Source organism: Phacochoerus africanus, chromosome 2 (assembly GCF_016906955.1).
Source record: "Phacochoerus africanus isolate WHEZ1 chromosome 2, ROS_Pafr_v1, whole genome shotgun sequence".
Classification (NCBI taxonomy): domain Eukaryota; kingdom Metazoa; phylum Chordata; class Mammalia; order Artiodactyla; family Suidae; genus Phacochoerus; species Phacochoerus africanus.
Window position 1 is genome coordinate 204,265,752 of NC_062545.1, and position 26,196 is coordinate 204,291,947.

Here is a 26,196-nt window from a genome sequence, read left to right on the forward strand (position 1 = left end):
TCTACATGCTGCAGGTGTGGCCCTTAAAAAAAAAAAAAAAAAAAAAAAAAGAATAAAAAGAAAAAAGTGGCCACATCTTATAGTAACCACCTTGCTTTATATTTCTTCAATGTTATTGCATGAAGACCCATACTAGCTATATGATTATATGGCTGACCCATACTATCATGTGACTATTTACATTAGGATGGTTAATTTTTTTCTGTAAAGTGTCAGATAGCAAGTACTCGGGTATGCCACTATAGCAGGAAAGCAGTCACAAGCCACAGACAAGGCAGAAACTAATGACCAAAGCCATGCTCAAATAAAACTTTATTTACAAAAACCAGAAGGCTGGCGTGCTGTAGTTTACTGACTCTTGGTTTACATCCTGACTATTTATTTAATTAATTTATAAAATGGGTTGATTAAAAACTGCTATAATTGACATTCTAATTTGTTCCTGTGCATCCAAGCACAAGTAAATATATAAATAAGATAAATCATACAGGTTTTATTATTTAAAAGATAGAAAGTTCTCTTTATCATAGAAACTTTTTTATGCCCCTAAACTCTGAAGGAAAACTCTCCCATTACATATGGGACACAGACTGATGTAATAAGTAATACTCTCAGTAATATAAGCAAAAAAGAAATTTTATGCTACCTCTATTTTAAACAAGCCCTGGATAAAGCAATGGTTATAACATGTAATTCAGCCAAAAAAAATCCTCAGGTAATAGGGTCGAAGTACAGAGTCTTCTGATGATCTAACCTAACTCAATAAAAGTCAACTTTAGAGTATCCAGAGTAGCAGATGGTTATCAACTTATCACAGAATATACTTACCCAAATGTCAGCAGTGATAGAGCTAAAGAGAAGAAAATGTGGGGTTATATTCTCTTATTTAGGCCTGAATAATAGATGGAATCCCAAAATGCTTTTACAACCAGACAAGGAGCTGGTTAGGCTAATATTGTACTATGGCTATTAAGAAACCTAACTGTCCAGAAAGATAACTTTGTCTCCAGGAGGTGGGCCAGTGGAGTAAAAGAGTACTGTTTTGGTCATAATTATCCAAGGGTGGATGACAAATACCTAAGCTTACAAAAGGAAGCCCTTATTTTGATGCAACACTTTATAAAGTAAATAAGTTTTTAAAAGCTACAGTAACTTTATCTTTCCTAACAAATGGCCATTAAGGCATTCTCAAAACCACTACTCAAACTGCAAGATGATTTGATATCATCCTTGATTTACTGTCTTTGGGCTACAAGCTGCAAGTGTCTTTCATCTGATGGAGACATATTTTGAGGTTAATCACAACCACTTGGCCTTTCAAGGTATCAAAACATCATATTTGCTCAGGGAATTTCAAAAAAAGAGTACATATGTTTGCTTTAGCATTCGCAGTGCAGCATGTGTCCAACTTTATTTTTAAACTCAATGTCCCCTGGGCAGTTCATACATTAAAGAAAACAATTTATGTCTTACTTCTTACCATGGCATTCTTTACTAAAAGGAAACCAGTCACAATATGCTCCATAAACTACATGTTCCAAAAAAGTGTTTGATTTAAAAAGATTTGTCTCCAACCTATCATTGTGCCTTTTTTGTCTGTTTGAATGAATCTAAATCAGAAAGAGAATTTTTAATGAAGTCTTCAAGTTCCAAGTATATGACATAACTTGTTTAACTTAAGCAGCTACCATCTGATCTTCCAAGGTGTTTCAGCCACATAAAAACACTTCCAAGAAAATAAATCAATTGCACTCTAGAAGTAATAAAGGAGAAGCAAATAGATAAACCACCTTAAGTTTTCAACTCTCCCAATAGCTTCCCTAGGATACAAAATATGCAGCATATATCACACAAAAGTACTCAGTGTCAAACTTCAAGTGAAGGGTATGATCTGAAAAACAAAAATCTATATACAGTTGACCTTGAATGATGCAGGGGTTAGTGACACCAACCCCTGCACAATTGAATATCTACATAAAATGTTCCAGTCAGCCCTTCATATTCACAGTTCCTCATCCACATCTACCACCACAGATCATGCAGTACTGTAATAACCTAGCAGAAGAATTATGCAGGCCAGTTTGGGGGAGGTAGGAAGGTGTCCAGTGCTTACAGAGAAAGATTTGTCCAGTGCAGTCCTGACTACCAAATTTCTCCACAGGAAGGATTCAGGGAAGAAAGGTAGGTGGGAGTCCTCACTACAGAGAGTACATTGTGGAAGCTAGTCTGCAAAAGTCAGGCCATCATCAGACTGATAAAAGGTTAAACTTCATTAACAGGACCTTGTTTCAGAGATAAAACGTATAGGTCTTTCTAACACTTTATCAACTATTCCAATTATGAGTTACGCATTTACTGAATTTCTTACTCCACAAATTAAGTTATGGTATCAAAAGCCTAAGAATTTTTTTTTTTTTTTTTTTGGCTTTTAGGGCCACAACTGCAGCATATGGAAGTTCCCAGGCCAGGGGTCAAAAAGGAGCTGCAGTCGCTGGCCTATGCCACAGTCACAGCAACACCAGATCCTTAACCCACTGAGCAAGCCCAGGGATCAAACCCGCCTCATCACAGAAACTAGGTGGGTTCTTAACCTGCTCAACCACAATGGGAACTCCAGCCTGAGGATTTTTAAACACATATTTTCGACAATGTTTTACTTGTTTTAATGGCTTATATTTTTGACAATGTATTACTTTTTTTTTTAATGGTTTATAGAAAAGCTAATGGGCACCATCAAGAAATTTGACCTGATCTTATACATTTGTCAAAACTGTGGCTCAGGGGTATATTCCAGACTCTCCTAGCTGTTTCACTCTGCCCTTTAAAACGGGGGGGGGGGGGGGGACAACTTTTCAACCACACACTTTGCTTTACTGTCCAATATTTATATCTTCGTTGTTCTCCTGCCTACTTAGCTTCTCACCTATCTCTTCTCAGTCCCTGTGAGTCCCACAGCCTTTCTAGGATGTGGCAGCTAGATTTTGTTTCACTACCCTTTATTATATCCTGAAATCTGCTAGAAATCAAGCTTAATCTCAGCGCTTGCCTCAAAGGTTTTAAAAATCCAACTGGCTCCTTCACTCTCAAATTAATAGGACATGACAAGTAGAGCTCTCCTAATGACATGATTCATGAAAGTGGAAATATCATGGGGAAACTGCAATGGAAAGTTTTTAGTACTAGGGAGCAAGTGGAAGAAAATAGTGATGTTTAATCATGATATTCACTAAGTCATCATTAAATTAAGCTGAGAGTAGGAAATACTTTTAGGTTCACCACTAATCTCAAAATCAAGTCAAAGCAGAGGTCAACCAGCTGGTACGACAGAACCACTTGGTCAATCAGTGAAAGCAGGAATGGCATAGTTGTGGCAGAGACTGACAGCTATCCTTTAATATCGGTACTTTTCTTCTGAATTAATAAAATGTAGCCTGATCGGCTTCATTACATTTCATAGCTTTAGGGATGGCTAGATACGACCATGTGTGTGACCAACTTCTCCCCAGTGGAGTCTGAGCAGACATGACCATGAATACAAATCCCAGGCTGCAACTGCTTCCTCCACTCTCTTAACAGCTGAAACCAGGTCTTGGCAACAACTCAGATTCAATTATGTACCTGAAGACAATGCCTCTAGGATGTGGCTGGAGAAACAAGAAAGAAGAAACTCTAAGATAGTTTGAAGCAGAACTGCAAGCCTTAAATTCCAATCATTATACAAGAAAAAGAAAAAAAAAACTTCCACTTTGAACTGTTGCATTTTGCGGTCTCTCTGTTGCAGCAGCTAGGTAGTTCTTTAATAGTATAGCAGACCTAAGAGCATCTCCCTTCTGTACTTTTGTTATTGGAGAAATAAGCAACAATGTCAGAGGAGTTAAGCAACCTGACAAAAAGACACTCATGCTAGGTAAGGTGAGAAGGGAGGTTTCTTGACTTCAACCCAGTCTTTCTCTGGACCATCAGTAAGATGAGGCGTGACCAGCATGCTCCATATTCCTGCATCATGTTCCAGGAATTTTAAGACCCGAAATTCAATGCTGAGCAAATTTAGGTGACTATGAGTTCTGATGATCTCACCGGCTGCAATTTACTAAAATACATCAAATTGCAATCATATTCCTGCCTTTACAATTCAGTTCCTTCTCAGTTATATCACATGTTACTTACTCATAGATTTTGAAATGGGAGTCTAAAATAAGATCAAAGGCAGGAAATTCCAAGTTAGAATTGATTACTGTCCAGGAGAACCAAGCATTAAAGTAAAAAACAAAACCAACAACATGAGTAATGTCTGATTTGTTATAATGTTTTATCCAGTTATTCTTGGATTATCTTTTGTACAGTCGCTTTTATGTGTATGCACCTATATGCCAAATATATAAGGAAATGTAGATGAAAAATAGTGATTTTTAAAGTCTACAAACAAACTCACACATTTCAAAAACCAATCTTATGTTACCATAGGTGAAAGTGTGAGGGGGAAAGAGGGGAAAATTGGGAGAGTAGGAATAACATATACACACTACTGTATAAAATAGATGATTAACAAGAACCTACTCTATAACACAGGAAAATCTGTTCAACAGTTTGTAATAACCTATATGGGGAAAAAGAATGGATATATTTATACTTATGACTGATTCACTTTGCTGTACACCTGAAAATAATACAACATTGCAAGTCAACTATACTCCAATAAATTTAAAAAAAATAGTCTAAAAACTGATTTATCTCTAGAATTTTTATAGTATCCAATCTAAGTCTTCAAATTAGCTCCTTTATGAGATTATTTTTTCCAGTGTTACAATTTTTAAATATTTTGCTCCACCGCAAGATACTCAATTTGTTCCATTTTTAAATATTTTTATGTTAATATAAAATAATCTTTACTGTACATGTGCAACAAAAATGATGCTCATTTTAAAGACCTTACTGACCAATAAATGCCTAATCTGAATAGCTAAAATCTCCATGTTCATATTACTTCAAATACAATTCAGTTAACTAAAATTTAGTAAAACACCACAGAATGTATTTTATAGGGTATTTGATTTTTATTTCCTTCTTTTAAAAAATGACTCAAAATTTGTGCCCTGGTTCTCTAAAATAATTTACTTCTTAGCAAATACTAATATAGCACAAACTGAAGTATACCAGTCTCCCTCCAGAGGAAAAAAAAAAAAAGAGGAAATGATAAGTAAAACAAGAATATCTAAATGTTGATACTAGAAGGGTACATCAGAGGTCATAATACTATTCTATGTTTATATATATTTGAAATTTTCCATAACAAAGTTCTTTAAAAACCCCACATGTGGGGTTCTCCCAAGGGCCAGACAATATTCACAGCACATAACATTTATTACCTCAATTAACCCTCACAACAACCCTATGACATAGGCACTTATTTAACAGAAGAAACTGAGACACAGAGAAGATAGATAACTTTTCCCAAGGTCATAAAGTAAGCTGAAATTCAAATTCAGGTTTTCTGGGTACATAAGTACATAGAAAAGCCTGAAAAATATAAATTATAGGTGATTTTTATCTTTGCTTGTTTCTGTTTTCTAGTTTTTTTCATAAGAACATGTGTTTTTGTAATCTGAGTAAAGTTACCAAAACAGAAAATCTTTATTCAAATACTAATACATCCTTTACAAATAGAAGATACGACTTTCTAAAATCCAAGTTACTAAAAATTATGACCACAGCACATGGAGTTTCCAGGCTAGGGGTTGAATTGGAGCTGCAGCTGCTGGCCTACACCACCACCACAGCAATACCAGATCCTTAACCCACTGAACAAGGCCAGAGATAGAACCTGCATCTACAAGGATATTATGTCAGGTTCTTAACCCATTGAGCCACAGTGGGAACTCCCACAACACAGGATTTAGAGCACCCTGTTGGATGAAACAGCTCCTATGTGCTACACATCCACAAAGTACGTTAACTCATCCCACTGAGTCTTCAAAATAACTCTAAGGTAGGGTTTTTGTTTTTGTTTTTGTTTTCCTAAACTTGTGTTAACTATTTAGGACTGAACCATGAATTTAAGCCTGGTCTCCCTCTCTCTAGTCTGTTCTCCTTGTTCCATGCTACACTACTTGGAGACTTGATTCTACCACTTACTAGCTATGTGACTTTAGACAAATGTCCTAACATCGTTTTTCATTTTATTTTATTTTCCTTTTTAGGGCGGTACCAGGACACATGAAGGTTCCCAGGCTAAGGGGTCTAATTGGAGCTGGCCGCTGGCCTGCCTACACCGTAGCCACAGCAATGCCAGATCCGAGCCTCGGCTGTGACCTACACTACAGCTCGCAGCAACATCGGATCCTTAACCCACTGAGCAAGGCCAGTGATCAAACCCGCATCGTCATGGATCCTAGTCAGGTTGGTTAACCGCTGAGCCACAAAGGGAGCTCCCTGAGGTAGGTATTAATAACTCCATTTCCATATGAGAAAATAGGAGCTCAGAGAGGAAGTAACTTGCCTGAGGTAATATAGTGGTATTAACAGTCAGGATTTATTGGAAATTTTACCATGTGCCAGGCAGGTACTGTTGAAGCTCTTTACATATGTTCTCCCAACCAGTATTCAAAATAACCCTATGACACAAATACTATTATTATCCTCATTTTCATATGAAAAACCAGTGAGGCAAAGGGAGGTCAAAATTAATTGCCTAATTATGTAATAAGTAGAACATGGAACAGTCAAAGCTCACATTCTTAACCACTTCTCCTAAAGACAGCAGACACAGAGTTTATGTAAAATTAAGATAATCCATTAAAGCTACTCACTCAGAATGAGGCACATAACACTTTTAAAATGTTAGCTATTATTATTCTTAGTCTGAACCCCGAACCCAACATCTTGTTCTTTCTATTATATCTTGCTGCATCCCAGGGAATCAAGCAAATCTTAAAAAAAAAAAAAAAACTTGGGTTTGGATATACAGTGTTAAATCAAGCTCCCAAAGCAGCTCATCAGCATATGCAAATAGCTCTGTTCCTTTGCATACATTGCAATCCTAAAAACATGTAATCAAATCTGATGTACAAAAGTTACATATTAAAGGGCTGCTCCATGCTGAGCACAAAGAACTAAAATTATCAATCTAAACTTCACCCTACTTATGGCACCATCAGCAGCAACACATCTCCCCCACATTTGTGTATGTTCTTTGATTTTATACTTTTATTTCATCATTGACCATTCACTTTAAGTTGAGTAAGTATCTAGCAAAGGATAAAGATTGGCCACTTTGGTCATGGTGATCAGCATCAATCTTTAGTAAGTCCATGCTTCTTGCCATGGGTATCAATGCTTTCATATTTATATTTTCCTTTTTTTGTTGTTTTTTTTTTGCTTTTTAGAGCTGCACCCCATATGGAGGTTCCCAAGCAAGGGCTCAAATCAGAGCTACAGCTGCCAGCCTACACCACAGCTCATGGCAATGCTGGATCCTTAATCCACGGGGAGGCCAAGGATCAAACCCTTAACCTCATGGTTCCTAGTCAGAATCGTTTCCACTGCGCCACAACAGGAACTCCTCCATTTTTTTTTAAATCAGTAAATATTCATTGAAGTAGATGAACACTATTATTTGCCCAAATGATTGCTCAAACTCTACCACACAGACACACATGGCTACACTGCTGCAAATGAACGCTTGGCTGGCAGGTAGCCCCACCATGTGACAGTTTAAAACACAATTCAGTGAGACAGGGAAATTTCTACACGGATGAGTTCATTTGTAAAAACACACAGGAGTTTGAAATAACAGTGGAATGTTCTGGAAGAAATATCCAGAGCCAGGAAGATTAAGAGGAAGCCGCTGAATGTTCTCAGCTCCTGTGGCTGCCTCAGAAAATAGAACTTGAACTATAACCTGGCATCACATTCCATTGATGGAAAATACGAGGATATGGTATAAAGAGGCCATACTGCAAAGTGAGGCTTAATTTCAAATGTCCCTTCCAGCTGAGAGGACTGTCATTGGCCCCCAAGATGTAGAAGGATTATCATTAGCCCCCAAGATGCTTCCATCAGTGTAGCAGCTGCACCTTCTCAGACGCTAGTGTCAAATGGGTAGGATTCCTCATTGACCAAGCCTGCTGCATTAGCTCCTGGACTTTTGAGTTTCTTGAGGGAAATAGCTCACTCAGCCTTGTTGAAAACCCCTGCCAGGCCTGGCATGTAATAATCAGTTAAGAAATGTTTTTTGAGTTACTGTGTTTAGCACAGTACCTAAATACACAATAGATTAAAGAAATGTTAGAATCAGATACTGTTGGTTTTCAAATCAACTTTCCAAAATGGAAAGTGAGAAATAAGACTCGACATGCAAATCTTTCTCATTAATTAAGACTTAGGAAACCAAGACCAGAATAAATAACCAGAAGTAAAAAAATAAATTTGTAAACAACTCTATCTTCAAATTAATACAATAACCAGATTCAGTTATCAACACATTTAGGTTTAAAAATAATTAGTTCTTATTAGACAGACTCCTTTTTCCTGTTTTTTTTAAAAAAAACTGAGCAAATAATTTTGCATGGGTAATATAAAGATGAACTTCAGCCACGTCCGAAACCCAAATCAGCAGAATCCAAGTTAGTGAGATTTTATCACACTGTTAATTCATTTTGGTACATTTTCTTTAAAAAATAAAATAAAAGGTCAAAGAACACATGTAAAAGCTCACAAGACTGGTTCTTCACTGTTTCCAGCTGAATCTAATAGAGATGGAAAATAGGCCTTTGTTACTTGAATACATCATAAGTTTTACATGAATGCTTCAGTTGACAGCTATTATTTATCATAGCTATGCTCTTAATCTGCTATGTATTACAACCCTTTAAAAACCCGCAGTATCACCTCTGTGTATTTCCCACTGGGATAAAAGGCATTTTAATCATACAATTACCCAAAGAAGTAACATTTACTAAATTTCCATTACACAGCCAGCATTATTCATGGCTGTTTTTACTTGTAGGGTGCTTAATAATCTGATATTAGTTAACCTTCACAACCACCCTGGGCAGATCATTAGCAAAGCCTTTCACCTTAGTAAAGAGACACCAAGCAGCATGTTCAAGAATTAGAAAAATCCTGCAATGAAATGCTAATGCCCAGTTGGCAGAGGACAGTGTGTAGAATGTCACTTCAGATAAAAGCAAGAATTATATGTAAATGAAGGAGGAGGAGGAGAGGGGGAGTGGGACAGAGAGGGGGAGAGGAAGACACAGGGGGCAGGGGAAAGGAGGGGGGGAGGAGGAACACTTAGCTCCTCATGATAATTATTTTTAATTTCACAGACTTTAAAACCAAATCATACAGTTTTCACATGTATGGCTTCAATGGAACTTATCAATACTATGTTGGAAGTACATGACATGAAGAGCACCAAGCCAGCAACTCAGAATGAAGTCAATGCTCAAAAAGCTTCATTTCAACTTCAGACTACTTCTGCCCCTCAGTCCAAATTCAAACCCTATTTATGAAATTGCTCCCAAGCTGTCTTACTTTCAAACTGATACAACGGTCCTCAAATGCCAGATCAGCTCCACGGCAAAGCCACAGAAATAAGAATCAGCATGGGTCCCCAGACCACAAGATCTCCCCAAGTCCCAGTCTACCATACTCCTCAGTTCCACAGGGAACTTAGCACATAAACCAAAAAGTCTAGGGTAGGTCCAAAATTAATCCACTCTGTGGGAGTGAGCAGTCAGGATTTGACCTTGGTGTTGGGCACTTCCCGGCTATACCCCAAAGGGTGGCAGACATGCTTCTGGTTTTATTCACCTCCAATTCCAAAATTATAAGAATACAAAAGGCTTAAAATTAAAAGCAAGCATCTTTGTGTAAAGCTATTCATTGATTGATCTAAAAGGTAAGCTAAGGAATATGTAGATAAAATACTGATTAGAAATATAAAACAGCATTTATAAAGTTTTAGTAATGTAAAGAAATGCTTGTGATAGAGCAAAAAATTGAAAGAAAATGTTTATACTCAATCATAAACACCATCAAGTTTAAACTATTCTATAGTTTATATTAAGTTTATAGTTTATATTAAGATTATATTTATAGGGAGACAAAATTAAGTGAAAAAACAAGTATGCAAAATATTAAGCTCATTTCAGGTTAATAAATTAATGTCTGATCACATACTATGAAATTCCTTATATTTGCAATATCTAATTTTCTCTCCTACAATGGACATACATTACTTTTTTAAATTAAATAGAAATTATTAATTCTCTTCCAATAAAAATGTAAGATCAATTTTTTTGGTCTCAATAAAAAAGAAAATCAGTGATCTTATTTATTCACTTGAAACCATGGTCTTTTATCATTGTCTAAAGAGACAGTTTCACCATAGCACATACCAAGATAAAAAAGCCTCACTTGATCCAATTACACTGCTTATTAAGAGCTATTTAATGAGAAAGTCACACCTTTGAGTTATTAGATGTTATAATGGTCCTGCTGAGTTCCCAACAACTAAGCTAACAGAATTACCTTTGATTCTAAATTGTTTGCCAGGAGATTAATCCATCTGTCCCTGAAAAAAAATTAAGTGTTCCTCCAGTGTGTTCAACTTCCTCCAATCTAATTTTGATCAAGAATTGCCCTCAGTCGGCAGAGGTATTTTTGAACAGATTTATTGAAGTATAATTGATATGCCAGAAATGCCATATTTCCTGTGTGCAATTTGACAAGTTTGGATATGTGTAAACACCCAGAGCACCATCACCACAATCAAGGTAATACACATTTGCAACACCTTCCAAAGTCTCCTTGTGTCCTTTTGTTTTCATTTTTTTGGAGTGCAAACACCCTCCTGTGAATAGCTGACACTACATAATATAGCAGATCTTTAAAACTTACTCATTTAGCATAACTGAAACTTTATAAAGGATAGTTATTTTTAATTGTTTAAATTATAGCACAGTTTAAATTTTCTGTTAATTTTCCAAAATGCATATACAACATAATACCTAAAAAAATGTTGTCATCAATAGATACATTTTTGGGAGGTCTTCATATAGGGAGGTTTTGGCATCTATCAAAGAATGAAGGAAGGGCTTTTTTTTTTTTGTCTTTTATAGGGCTGCACCCAAGGCATATGGAGGTTCCCAGGCTAGGGGTCAAATCAGAGCTGTAGCCGCTGGCCTACAAAACAGCCACAGCAACGCCAGATCCAAGCCATGCCGTATCTAAGACCTACACCACAGCTTACGTTAACACCAGATCCTTAACCCTCTGAGCGAGGCCAGGGATCGAACCTGCATCCTTATGAATGTTAGTCAGATTCATTTCCTCTGAGCCATGATGGAAACTCCAGGAAGGGCTTTCTGATACAGTGACAGCTGACAAAGACCTAAAGGAAATCGTGAGCCTTCGAGACTGAAGGAACATTAAAGGAAACAGCCATGAGGAAGAAGGACGTGTAGGAAGTTAAGGAAAAACCAAGGACACCAGTGTGATTAGTGCAAGTGGGCAAGTTGGACAGCAAGAGATGACAGAAGCCCCTGTAGACACTGCAGGCTCTAGATGTTCCTGAGCGGGACAGGTAGTCCTAGAGGCTTTGGGATAAAGGGGTGGCATTCTTGACTGTCATTTTAAAAAGATCCTTCTGGCTTCATTGGAGAACAGACCATTAGAGGGTATGGACGGGAAAAGCCAGACCAGTTAGGAGTTTACGGCAATAATCCAGGAAAGAAACAATGTTGCCTTGGACAAACAGAACAGCTGTCGGGTAGTCAGAAGAGGTCAGATTTTACACATATTTTGACAGAATTTGCTAATGGATTGGATGTGGGATATAAGAGAGGGAAGAATGACTCTAAGGTTTTTAGTGCAGACAAGTGGAAGAAAGTGCAGTCATATACTGAGATGCATAAGACTAAAAAAGTCATTCATTTGTTTTTAAAACAATGCAGCAAAGCACAAGTAATCCATGGGGTGCAATTTACTTTTGTCCAAGTCAGTTAGGAAAGGCTACATGACAAAAGGGTGCTAAGTGCAGAGAGTACAAGCTGCTGCTTCTCAATTTTACTTGAAGCCAATCTTCATTCTAACTCAACAAATGTTAAAACCTGTACGCTAAGCTGTCTCCCAGATTTGCATCCAATTCATACCCAATACCAATACTGCTGTCAACACACGTCCCACTTTCCAATCCCCATGAGGCCTCAGTGGCCTGCTAAACCCTAACTATCCTACATAGTTTAAAATCTCGCAAAGCAAAAAGAGAGAGAGAGAAAGGGAGGGGAGACAAGCAAATTAGCAGGTGGGTGGATACATAATCCTTACTTCCTCATCCCCCCCCAGTCTTCATTGCTCATTCCATTTCATACCTCCTTCTTTATGCTTGGAATGTTCAGTATATTCTGAAGGCATTCTGAATGTGAGCACATTTAGGATTCAAAGGTAAAGGGAAAAAATTAGTGAGTGATGTTGTCAACAGAAACATGAAAATTAAAATGCATCCATTTATTTTAAAAAACGTTAAAGATATGAAGTCACTTTGTTAATAGTTAATTGACTTGTAAATCAATTATTAATTTTTGCTTAAACAATTAAGTTAAAAGATGATGGGATTTTATATTGGAGGGATCAGAGTGATCCCACTTGAACCCACTGATTCCTCTTAGCATCACTAAAAATGAGAAACCAGGCACTTCATCTTTATGATGGGATAGAAGAAGACATACACCGAACCCACTAAGAACATTCTTGCCTAAAAAAAAAAATCCAAACTGGTTCCACAGAGCTCTCTATCTTTAACTACTAATTTATAGGAAATATGAAAGATAAAGGAACAAGGCAAACAAAAACACCTGCAGAACAGTAACTTCAGAATTTGGGACATTCTATAGTACAAGTGACTCTGTTTCTCCAATAAATCAATGACATGGGAAAAAGAAAGGGTGGAAGAACTGTTATACTAGAGGTGACTTAAGAGACATAATAACCAACTACAGTTTAGGAATATTAATTTGATTCTGATTCCAATAAATCAACTATAATAAGACACTCTTAGCACAACTAAGAAATTCTGAAATATAGACTGAGTATCAGATAATATTAAGGAATTGGGAGTTCCCGTCGTGGCTCAGTGGTTAGCAAATCTGACTAGGAACCATGAGGTTGTGGGTTCGATCCCTGGCCTTGCTCAGTGGGTTGAGGATCCAGTGTTGCCGTGAGCTGTGGTGTAGGCTGCAGACGCAGCTCAGATCCCACATCGCTGTGGCTCTGGTATAGGCCAGGGGCTACAGCTCTGATTCAACCCCTATCCTGGGAACCTCCATATGCCGCAGGAGTGGCCCAAGAAAATGGCAAAAAGACAAAAAAAAAAAAAGACAATATTAAGGAATTGGTGTTAATTTTATTAGGTATGATAACAACATAGCAATCATATTTAAAATAAAAAGTCCTATTAACTTAAAGCTAATTACTTTTTTTAAGAAAAAGAGGAGGGAAAAGTGTTAAGAGAGAGAAAACAAGATTTTATTTAAATTCATTACTAATAGTCCCTATTTATGTGTGTGTTCAAAATTTTCCACAACAGGATTTTTAGTGTGTGTGGTTGTGTCCATTGCGCCGCATACAAAAATTGCTGGGCCAGGGATCAAACCTGAACCACAGCAGTGATGCCATGGAGCCGTTAGGGAACTCCCACAAAAGGATGTTTTTAGGAATAAATCCCTGCCTTTAGAGGGGAGAAGACAAGAATAAGCCAAATAGTAAATGATATAACATTTTATATGATAAATGCTACATACAAAAGTAAACCAGGGATGGGGATAGATAATATTAGAAAGGGGTTCCAATTTTAAAGAGGATGGTTCAGGAAAGGCTCATAAAGGTGACACATAAGCAAAGACTTAAAGGAGGTAAAGCAGGAATCCACAGTCTCAGAGAAGAGGATTCTAGGCAGAAAGAAAAGCAACACAAGTCATGGTGAGAGCATGCCTCAGATATTTGAGAATAGCCAAGAGGGTAATTGAGCAGATTTAGTGAGTGAGGGGACGGTAGCTGGAAATGTAGCTGGAGAGGCAACAAACGGGTCAGATGGTGGCAAGCCTCACAGGCCACAGCACAGACTTTGCCCTTTACTTTGGGTGGCAGCAGGGAGTCATCAGAGGGTTCTGAGAGAAGAGAAAAGAAGAAATCCTAACTTATGTTTTAAAAATAATCACGATGAGACAGGATTAAGATGGCAGAATAGAAGGACTAGAGCTCAACTTCTCTCCTAAAAACAACAAAACTCACAAATAAAGACTGAGCAATCTCCACCCAAATGGACTGGAAACCTTAAAAAAGACATCCTACTCCAGAAGAAAAAGAGGAGGCCACATCAAGAGGTAGGAGGGGCAATTTCCTGATATAAACAACCCCATACCTCCCAGGTGGGACGCTCCACAGACTGGAAACTAACTGGTCCACAGAGACTCACCTACAAGAGTGAGAGTTCTGAGCCCCACATCAAACCCTCACCTGTGAGGATCCAGCACTGGGAGAAAGAGCCCCTGAAGCATCTGGCATTGAAGGCCAGTGGGGCTTGTGTGCAGGAGCTCCACAGGACGGGGGGAAATGGAGACCTCATTCTTAAAAGGCGCACACAGACTTTCACGTGCACTGGGTGCCAGGGCAGAGCAAGGTCTCCATAGGAATCTGGGTCAAACCTGACTGCAGTTCTTAGAGGACATCATGGGAAAATAGGGGTGAACGTGGCTTGTTGTGGGGGAAGGACATTGAAAGCAAAGCTATAGGGAATATTCAGCAGCAATGCCTTTCTCTGGAGGTGGCCATTTTGGGAAAATCTGGCCCCCACCCTTCAGTCAGCGCTGAGAAGCCCCAGGGCAAACAACAATCCAGGTGGGATCACAGCCCCACCCCTCAGTAAATAGCCTATCTAAAGACCCCTCAGGCACACAGCTGCCTCTAATCCCATCCAGAGACTAAGCCCCACCCACCACAGGGATAGGAATCAGCTCCACCTACCAGTGGGCAGGCATCAGTCCCTCCCATCAGGAAGCCTACACCAAGCTCCCATACAGCCACAAGGGGGGCAGACACCAGAAGTAAAAGAGGCTACAACTCTATTTTCTGTAAAAAGGTCACCACACCAAAAACCTATAAAAATGAAAAGACAGAGAACTATAACTCAGATGAGGGAGAAAGGAAAAACCTCAGAAAAACAGCTAAGCCATGAGGAGATTCTCAGCCTCCAGGAAAAAGACTTTAGACTGTTGATGCTGAAGATACAAGACATTGGAAATAAACTGGAGGCAAAGATGGATAACTTACAGGAAATACTGACCAAAGGGATACAAGATATAAAACTTAAACAAGAAGAGATGCAAAATACAATAACTGAAATAAAAAATTCACTAGAGGCAGCTAACAGCAGAATACAGGAGGCAGAAGAACGAATAGCAAGGCGGAGGACAGATTAGTGGAAATTACGGATGCAGAACAGAAAAGAGAAAAAAGATTGAAAACAAATGAAGAGAGTCTCAGAGAACTCTGGGACAAGGTGAAATGCAACAACATCCATATTATAGGGATGCCAGAAGGAGAAGAGAGAGAGAAGGGGACAGAAAAAAATATTCCAAGAGATAATAGCCGAAAACTTCCCTAGCATGGGAAAGGAATCACTCACTCAAATCCAGCAAGCACAACGAGTACCATATAAAATAAACCCAAGGAGGAATACACCAAGACACATATTAATCAAACTGACCAAAATTAAAGACAAAGAGAAAATCTTGAAAGCAACTAGGGAAAAGAAACAAGTAACATACAAGGGAACCCCAATAAGGTTATTGGCAGATTTTTCAGCAGAAACTCTGCAGGCCAAAAGGGAGTGGCATGATATACTTAACGTGATGAAAGGAAAAAACCTCCAACCAAGATTAATCTACCCAGCAAGGTTCTCATTTAGATTTGAAGGAGAAATCAAAACCTTCACAGATAAGCAAAAGCTGAGAGAATTCAGCAACACTAAACCAGCCTTACAACAAATACTAAAGGAACTTCTCTAGGCAGAAAAGACAAGACAGCAACAGGTAACAAAAATTCCACAAATGACAAGGCTCACCAATAAAGGTATATATACAGTAAAGATATGAAATCATCCATGCACAATTATACCACCAAAATCAGGAATCATGAGAAGAGGTGGGTACAAATGCAGGACACTGGAGATGAACTTGCAATTAAGAGAACAACTTAAAACAATCTCATATACATGTAGACTCGTATCAAAACTTCAGAATAACTGCAAACCAATAATCTGCAATGGATACACAAACAAGGAATCTCTGGAGAAGAAATATATCTCATAGTAAATAAGTGCATAATCCACCATGAAGGGGGTCATTTGACATCATTCTTGGAATGCTGAAGTCTTCTTACACCTGATTCTGATTTCCTCTCCATCAAAGAATTTATGATAATTATAATTAAATAATGCAACCGTACAATTAAATGATATAGTTCTACAATTGTATTATTAATAACCATTTCTCTCCATGGTACAATGTAAGGTCTATGTCTTTTTTATCACATCACCTAGAATGGTGTAATGCCTATAGTGAAGAATCAATAAGGTGTAACAAATTGTGAGGACATATTTATATGGTTACACTGTTTTTTAACCAATTTATGCATTTTATATTTTACTTATTTTCAGAGGGTGTATTATTTTTGTTATTCTTACCAGTTAAGTTATTCTTTTTATTATGCTATATAAACTATTTAATGGTATATGTCTTTCTTCTTTATAAATTTTAGTTGCATAATATACACAATTTTACTATAATGCTAATTTTTAAAGAAAAATTGAATGTAATAGATAATACTAAATAGTAAAGATGAAAGCCATACAAAATGGGATAAAGTAAAGAATAGATTTCCTATTTGTCTCAGCATATTTTCCATTCAACTTCTCCAGAGGGAGTCACTTAATCTGTTTCTTAAGATCCATGATATAATAATCTGTATGAATGTAATTGTGTTTAAATATATGTATTTAATTCTGTAAAAAAAATAAAAATAAAAATAAAATTCCAAAAAAAATAAAAAATAAAAATAAAAATAATCACCTTGGCTACTCTGCTGACAATATGGTAGGGGACAAAGAGAGAACAGAAGAGACCAGTTAGAATGCTACAGGCAGTTGCAAAATATGGCCCCAAATTCTTCCCTATCCCTCTATGCACATTTCTTTACAAAATGACTTTACTGCTCCCCCTCATAAGTATCTATTTCTCCATTCCCGTAGATTTGGAGAATCTAACTTTACAACTGCTTTGATCAGCAGTGGGGAAGTACAGTTGTGGGAATGAGCCTAGATCTTAAAAGGCCAAGCTGCTTCCTCTTGCTCTTTTGCCACTATTAGGCCACTATGTTAAGACAGCTTACTGGACCATGTGTAGCATATATATGCCATCCCAGCTGAAGCCTCCAAACCTACCAGTCCCCATTTACTACATGAGTGAGCCAGGCAAGACCAGCAAAAGAACCGTGCTCCCACTCACCTGAGCCCAACCCAAACTTCCAACCCCAGAATCATAAACTAATAAATGATTGTTGCTTTACGCCACTACTTGCAGGGGTGTGTGGTGATAAACAACTGATACAGAGGCTATAACAACACCAAGGACATAGACAAGGAGGCTTAGACTAGGGTGAATGCAGTGGGTAGAGAGAAGTACTTAGATTCTAGATATATCTTGAAGGTACAGCCAACAGGTTTTCCTAATAGTTTGCATGTGAAAGAAAGAAAAGAATCATAGATGACACCCAAGTTTGTGGTCCAAGTCACATAAAATATAAAGTTTCCATTAACTGAGATGGAGGAGTTCCTATCGTGGCTCAAAGGTAAGAAACCGGACTAGTATCCATGAGGACAAGGGTTCAATCCCTGGCCTCATTCAGTGAGTTAAGGATCCAGCCTTGCCATGAGCTGTGGTGTAGGTCACAGAAGTGGCTCAGATCCTGCGTTGCTGTGGCTGTAGTGTAGGCCAGCAGCCACAGCTCCCAATCAACCCCCAGCCTGGGAATTTCCATGTGCCTCACATGCAGTACTGAAAAGACAAAAAAAAAGAGAGAGAGAGATTGAGAGCATGAGTGGACTGAGTCCAGGAGCACTCCAAAGAGATAAGAAAGAACCAGTAAAGGAGTTGAAAAGGAGCAGAGGGGTAGGAGGAAAACCAGGAATTGTAGCATCTTTGATAACAGGGCAAGAGAGTATTTCAGCAAGAGACTTGTTTCCAAAAATGCTGATAGGAAAAGGTAACTATGTGACAGGATAGAGGCTGTGGCTCAACTATATGGAAATCATTTTGCAATTTGTAAATGTATCAAATCAACATGTACCTTAAACTTACCAATATTATGTGTCAATCATATCTCAGTAAAGTTGAGGGGAAAATAAATGTTGGTCAAGTAAAAGATAAAAAAAAAAAAAAACAGACCCTAGGGGAGCTCCTGGCAGCTCAACGACTTAGGGATCTGGCATTATCACTGTTGCAGCTTGGGTTGCTGCTGTGATGCAGGTTCAATCCCTAGCCTAGGAATTTCCACATGCCACAAGCACAGCCCACTCCTGGCCCCACCAAAACAAAAACAAACAAACAAAAAACCCCAAAAAACAGACCTTTGGACTTAGCAAAATGAAAGTCATTAGTGACTTTGAGGAAAGCTTTTTTTTTTTTAGAGTAGCAAGGGAGAAAGTGTGATGAAAGTGAGTTAGAGAAAGAAAGGGGCAGCATTATACTGTAAATCTACTACACCTTAATTTAAGAAATATTTTTTTTAAAAAAGCATAGGGGAAAGTAATTGAACACATGGATGTGAGTTTTGCCATAAAGGGGGAAAGAAATTGTGTAGTGCCATAATGATGAAATGAGGTCAAGAAAGAGTAATTATTTTAAAATGGAGAAAAAACAGCATGTTTCTATATTGAAGGGAATAATCCAGTAATGAGGGAAAATGTGATCTTGCAGGAGAGAGCTATGTGGGAGTTAATCTTTGAGTAGATGAAAGGAATGGGATCTTAATGAGTGAGGAGTTCTCCTTGGAAACAGAGACTCTCCCAGGAGACTCTACATCCCAAAATAACAGGAGAGAAATTAGAAGTAAATGCAGATATGCCTGCCTCCCACATCCATGGTAAATGTCATTGGTATCAAGGTATTTTTCCTACCTCCGAGACCAGAAGCGACCTAAAAATGCTCAACATAACCTTCCAGGTATCCTAATAGAGGAGAGTTGTCACATATTCAGATGACTCTTGAACAACCTGGGGGTTAGGGAACTAAGCCTCCCCGCAGTGGAAAACTCACATATGACTTTACAGTCAGCCCTCCCTATTCACGGTTCCACACCGACGTCAACAGACCCAGCCTAGCATGGACCATGTAGCACTGCAGCACATACTTATTGAAAAAAGTCAAAGTGGACCCTCTCAGTTGCAACCCATGTTTTTCAAGGGTCAACTGTACTTGCCAAAATATTTCGGAAGTTCAAAGGTCAAAAAGGGGTGCAAAAAGCCTCTCCTTTCTCTAACAAGCAACACATTCACTGGAGACATATTACATTTATTTTTTTTTTTTATTTTTTGTCTTTTTGCCATTTCTTGGGCCGCTTCCGCGGCATATGGAGGTTCCCAGGCTAGGGGTCCAATCGGACCTGTAGCCGCCAGCCTACGCCAGAGCCACAGCAACGCGGGATCCAAGCCGCATTTGCAACCTACACCACAGCTCACGGCAACAACAGATCCTTAACCCACTGAGCAAGGCCAGGGATCGAACCCGCAGCCTCATGGTTCCTAGTCAGATTTGTTAACCACTGAGCCACGACGGGAACTCCGATATGTTACTTTCAAATTTGGAAATACCTCTATACCTGCTGTCCTTCTATAGAAACTGCAATGATTTGATGGGCAGAGTTGATAACAAGAAGCTTCACCAAAACCTGAAATCCAAACTATTTGTAATTTCAAAGCCATCCATTTGCATCAGAACAAAAAAAAAAAAAAAAAACCCTGTCACCCTTACACCCAAATCTGACCTCTTTCTAGCTTGCCTTTCTCTTCACTAAATACTAAACAGTCCCAACCTTTTGAATTCTGATACCATGGTCAATGAGGTTTTTTATTAGATGCTCAGCCTCTCCATTAGATCTTCCCTTACCTCCTAGGCCAGTGGAAACCATACTTTTCCTCTTTGCTGGCCACTTTAGTGAAGGCTAATCATCCTCCCAAGCTCTAAGGCCCAGAAGAATATTTCCATGCCACTTACCCCCTTACCTGTGAGGGCATGCATCCAGGTATCTTCCTCTCTAGTATATACTGATCACTACCACAGGCAATCTAAAACCTCAGAAACCATAGTCTATCTCATAGTCTCTCTCTCCATCCTGGGTACACAATCATCTGGGGTCAACACCTAAGTGAGTGACTCATCCAACACACGAGTCTCACTGTTCTTGAACACCTTCGTATCATCTCCACTTTAGCCATCTACATCCAAGGCCAAACCCTACATGCCACTGGCATCCTAAAATCTAAAACTCTAGTATTCTGCTCTGACCTAATGCCTTGAATCAATTTTCTTTCAGTGTCTTCCTGGCCTGGTCACCACCTCTATCCAGTCTAAACTTCACATTCCATCACTTCTACACCATCTTGCCAATACTTTGAACTCCCTTGTATTTCTACCATAGGTATGTAACAAAAATTCAAATCCTGGATCATTCCAACTCTTCATAATCTCTAGTTCTACTGAATCTTGCTACAGAAAGTCACACAATTATATGATCTAGTATCATTACAATGACTGCTTCTTACCTAACTGGCAAATCTTCCCAAAATCTCTACTCAGCTCTCCCATTCCCAATGGATTTGACAGCTGACTTTTCTTTCTCAAATTCTCTCCCTCCTTGTCTTCTAAACTCCACTGTCATTAGACTGTTCCTTCTCAGTCTTTTTCACTGGATCATCTTCCTTATATGGTGGTGCTTCTCAGAGTTTCTCTTCTGTTTTCTTTTACTCCACAAACTCTCTCTTACCTATCACATTCATTTTCAACACTTACATGCTGGTAACATTTTAATCTCTACATAGCCTAGAATCCCTTTCTTCATCCCCAAACCAATGCCGCCCACTGCCCACTGAACAGCGCCAAATGTGTGACGTAAAGGCATGCTCAAGACCATTTTAATTCTCATGTGATTCCCCTCTTAGGCAGTCATAAACATATGAGGCATCCTTGACTCCAGCTTTTCCTCATTCCATATATGAAAGTGGGCACCAACTTCATCATCATAATATACCCTGAACCCATCCTATTTGCTCAAGCCCCAAGGCAAAATTCAGAGTTCTATCCTGTACTGCCTTCACAATCGAGCCTTGTTCCATTAAAATTCATTCAGCACATTGCCACATAAAGCTGTCCTTAAGTTTCCTTCACTTAAAATTTCTTCCCCATGGATCACAACAGTCTCAAGGATAATGTCCAAAATCTTTAACATGGTGGGGAAGAGGGCCTTTTATTATTTGGCCTTTGCCTATTAAACCTCATCTCTCTATTCTCTGTTTTGTCCTTAACCTGTCCATTTGGCCTTATATATTTCTTGTACTTTATTTAACATCTTCACCAACCAATTCCTACTTGCTTTCAAAATTCAGTTCTAATAAAAATTCTTCCAGAAAGTCTTCTCTAAATTCCGTAAAATCTCACACCCAGTTTTCCCCTACTCCCCATCACAGTACTCAATGCATACATCTAATTATAATATTTACCTCATTGTGTTTTGGTCTTGTCTGTGACTTCCAGGCAATACTATTACTTCCTTGATGAAAAGTTAGGGACTTGGGGCCAGAGCGGATGTGCTGCCTTTGTTGAATATAAAAATAATGAATGCAGAATCTTTAATATTTATGACTTTAAAAATTCCACTTACTTAAATGTTTCAACAATTCAAAACCATTTTAATAAAAAGCTTCCGCCACTCCAGAGTTCCCATCATGGCTCAACAGTAACAAACTCGACTAGGATCCATGAAGATACAGGTTTGATCCCAGGCTTCGCTCAGTGGGTTAAGGATACGACATTGCCATGAGCTGTGGTGTAGGTCGCAGACGTGGCTCGATCTGGCATTGCTGTGGCTATGGCATAGACCAGCAGATGTAGCTCCAATTTGACCCCTCCCTGGGAACTTCCATATGCAGCAGGTACAGCCCTAAAAAGCCAAAAAAAAAGTTTCCTCCACTCTCTCATGATTTATCCTAATAGCATATGCTAAAATCTGAAGATCTGATCACATAAACCAACCTGTTGAATAATTGTTAGAGTGATAATAAAAAGCAAATTCTGAAAGCAGAAAGGCCAGAGAAAAAGGTTTGTCAAGAGAGGAGGGAAGGACACACCATGGCACCCAGAAAACCTCATAAGAAAACTATAGTTCAACATTCACACTATAACCATTTGTTCAGCAGCTTATCAGTCAAATTAACAGGCAGTCATTTATCTGACCAAAAAGACATTAGAGGATATATTCTAATACAGTATAAAGAACTGAAATCTTTAATTTAGAAGCTTGACAGGAATTCATCATTGGTCCCAGCAAGTGAAATCATAAATCCTTAAATAAAATAACACACTATCGATGGGGTTTGAATTCTCAACTCCCTTGGGCCTATAGAAATGTTTTTGCTTCATGAAAAATGGAAAATTGTACATTATTTAATGTCACAGCTTTTGAAGTGTCTTCAAAATATGTAAAGTAACAAGCTAATTGAATGAAAGCCAACATAAATTAACAAAATTTAAAAATCTTAAATGCAATTTTATTACTCCCAATGTGGCTTGGAATAGGCTTCAAAAAATGTCAATCTAGGAATTCCCATTATGGCTCAGCGGAAACAAATCAGACTAGCATCCATGAGGACGCAGGTTCGATCCCTGGCCTTGCTCAGTGGGTTAAGGATCTGGTGTTGCAGTTGAGCTGTGGTGTAGGTTGCAGACATGGCTTGGATCTGACGTTGATGTGGCTACAGTATAGGCCAGCAACTACAGCTCCAATTAGACCCCTAGCCTGGGAACCTCTACATGCTCTGGGTGTGGCCCTTAAAAAGCAAAAAAAAAAAAAAGTTCAATCTATTGTTTGAAAATTCATAGGATCTTCAACACTGCTTTAAAATTGTGTATCAAATAATTTAAATGGAAAAAAACTGACAAACATAACTTATCCTATTAGCTTAGCAAATTTGTCTATCATGTGGAAATAGCACACACAATCTCCATCAAATTTATCACTGTGAATCAAAGAGTTATATTTATATAACTATACCATATTTTGTTATATTATTCATCTATAAGTCTGTAGTACTTTTTTAAAAATATACAATACTTATAGATCTCATATCTCCTACAGAAATATCTACTTCCCACTTGATCAAAGTTTAAATTATCACCCTAGGTTTCTATTTTGAGAATCAACTGAGCTGTTATATACCAAGAAATATTAAAATTAAGTTTTTCTATAGACCCAATAATAATAATACTGATGCTAATATTTCCTTATATTTCCTCCAAATATAGTTACAATTATAACTATATAGTTATAACTACACAGTTACAACTATAACTATAATTGAATTTTTTATTATTTTTCTCTCCAAATATTAAACTAGAATACTCCTCTTGGGTTTTTTTCTCAGTTCTTTCATTTCTCCTGTCTTCCCATCTTGATCTGCTTCACATCTAGAACTAGAAAGATCTAGCAAAAGCAATATTTTGAAAAGCTTTATTTTCTTAAACTTTCCAAACCCCAAACAGTAATATAAAGAATTTAATTCACCTAATGATTTATGAATAATTTTCAAAAATGTATCACAAGGCTATAAATATTATGTCTCAGAAGAACTATTATAGAAATTTCACACCTGCAGGAAGGCCAAGCAACTTACTTAATAAGTACCATCAATCAATCAGCAAATGAGAAACTATTGTTACATCTCTACAGGCATTTATTCTCAAACTAATGATTTACCTTTTGTTTATCATCCTCAACTGGAGGCAGCAATCAATTAAAATCCAGTAAATTTTAGGTTGATAAAATAAATGTTAACATAGACATGATAGTGCTAGACCATAGCCAGGTGATGACAATTACTTAACATTAACCAAGCAAGCAAATAGCCAAGACAGAGGTTTTTAGTTACCTCTGATCTACTGAAACAAAATGCTTTGAAAATTGCATTCTTATTCAATTTTTATATCATACCTTTAAATGTAACGTTAAAAACTCCTGATTATTACATTTCAAAATTTAGATGAGTCATAATGCTGTGAGTGCAGGGATTGGATGTGAATCAAAATTGTAAACATGCACCTGCTTGCTAGTCAAAAAAGTCAATGTGGACAGATTTAGGAAGAGTAAAATGTATAATCTTAAAATATATCCAGGGTTTTTTAAATGCTCACTTCTCAACTGTTAACACAGATCAGTAAATATGCCATCTGTCCATACTGTTCTAGAACATCTCAAAATTAATGAATATATATAACCTCACACCCTCACTTTATACGTAGGTCCTGGCGACTAGGGTCTTTAGTGATAACTTCGCAGGATTCTGTCTCAGGGCGGTCATGGTCTGAGGCTTACCAGGGGTGAAAGTAAGGAAAAGTAAATGAGGTCCCAGAACAGCTCTAGCTTATGATATAGAATCATAAGCTTCTGTACCTAAATCTAGAACCTGAAATTGAACCATCAAATATAGACAATAAAACTGGCAGATAAACTGGAAGAAAAAGGCTAAGAATGGCCATTTTAGTTCTTGGCATAAGACCCAGACAATCAAGGAACCCATCAAAAAAGTGTGTTGAGCAGATGAACGATTGATTGCATGATACTTGACTGCATGACTTCATTGATTTTAGAAGCTCCAAATTCTAAAGTGAACAGAGTGATCAGGATGGCATGGCTGAAATTAAAACTAAACAGATAGTAGGGGCAACACAACTGCAAGTCTCTGCATAGCTGCTGCAGAGACATTTCAAAACATACATTCATACATGTATGTTATATATAGATACGTATATAGAGAGATAGATAATACTATTTTTTTCAGGTAATTCCTGCGAATGAGGAAAGAGCTAGAGAACTAGGAGGTCTGAGAAGAGGCCCTGCTGACCCATAAACCTTTGCATTAAAGTGGACAGGATCTGAGTGAGTCACTAGGAATTTGGAGACAGTCACCCCAGGACAAGCAAGACCCGGCTGGAATCGCCTATGCTTCCTTCGACTAGGGAACCGGTCAGGAGAGAGTGGGATGACTGCAACCTGCTGCAGGAAGGTATGCAAGGAGAGCGCCGACCTATTTCCGAGTCAGGATCCCGCTGAGCCCGGTACCAGGGCCGGCCCCACCCAGGCACCCGGGAGCTCTCTAACGCAGAAGGCCTACTCCTTCGGGAGTTCAAAACCTAGGCAAGATAGGACGAAGGCAATAGACAAGACCTGTCCCCTTCCTGGCCGCCCACACCGCGACGCGGCCCTGCCACCACATGCTCCACTACCCCATCTCTCATCAGAGCTCCAGGCCCGCAGGGCCTCAGCTTCCCTCCAAGCAAGCTGAGTCAGGCCACAGGCTGGTGCGATCTGGCGGCCTCTGTGCAGGAGGCAGCGGCCCACAGCCTGCTGCCTGCCACCGCGCTTAGCTTACCTCCCTTCTGCCACAAGCTCAGCCCCACGCCGGCTGCCTGACGTGGCCCGCCCCGTCGCCTCGAACGCCTGGGGGCGGAGACTACTGGGAGACAGCCAATGGACTGCAGAATGCAAGGACATGCCCCGCCTCCTCCAACTTCGGTCCGCCCTCTCTCGCTGGCGCGCACGCGCATCCAAGACCAGGGCCGCGCACTGCGGCTGGTAGGTGGTGGCGTGGGCGGCTGAGCCTGGTTCTGCAGCTGCCCGGGGGCAGGAAGGGCGGCGCGCGCAAGTGCTGGCTGTGGAGCTGAGCCGCAGTGGGGAGTTAACCCAAGGGAAGGCGGATTAAATAAACCCGCTTGGAGACGCCACTGCGGTGTGTCGGGATGGTCCTGTTGGCAGCCTGCCCCTATGCAGCTTTTTGCGACTCAAAGCTTCTTGGTATTTGGATATTTTGTT

At 38.9% G+C, this 26,196-nt stretch overlaps 1 protein-coding gene across 3 annotated transcripts in view; it reads right to left on the reverse strand.

The window, feature by feature from the left end:
• Window positions 1-25,805, reverse strand: part of FOCAD (focadhesin) — a 312,911-nt gene extending 287,106 nt beyond the window's left edge. For 2 of the 3 annotated variants that reach the window (XM_047767584.1, XM_047767582.1), the window contains exon 1: window positions 25,757-25,805. The gene's annotated coding sequence lies outside the window, so the exon portion shown is untranslated. Of the gene's footprint in view, window positions 1-21,832; window positions 21,936-25,756 lie in introns of those variants that run through there. The other variant, XM_047767583.1, reaches the window with a different exon arrangement.
• Between the last annotated feature and the right edge of the window lie 391 nt (window positions 25,806-26,196).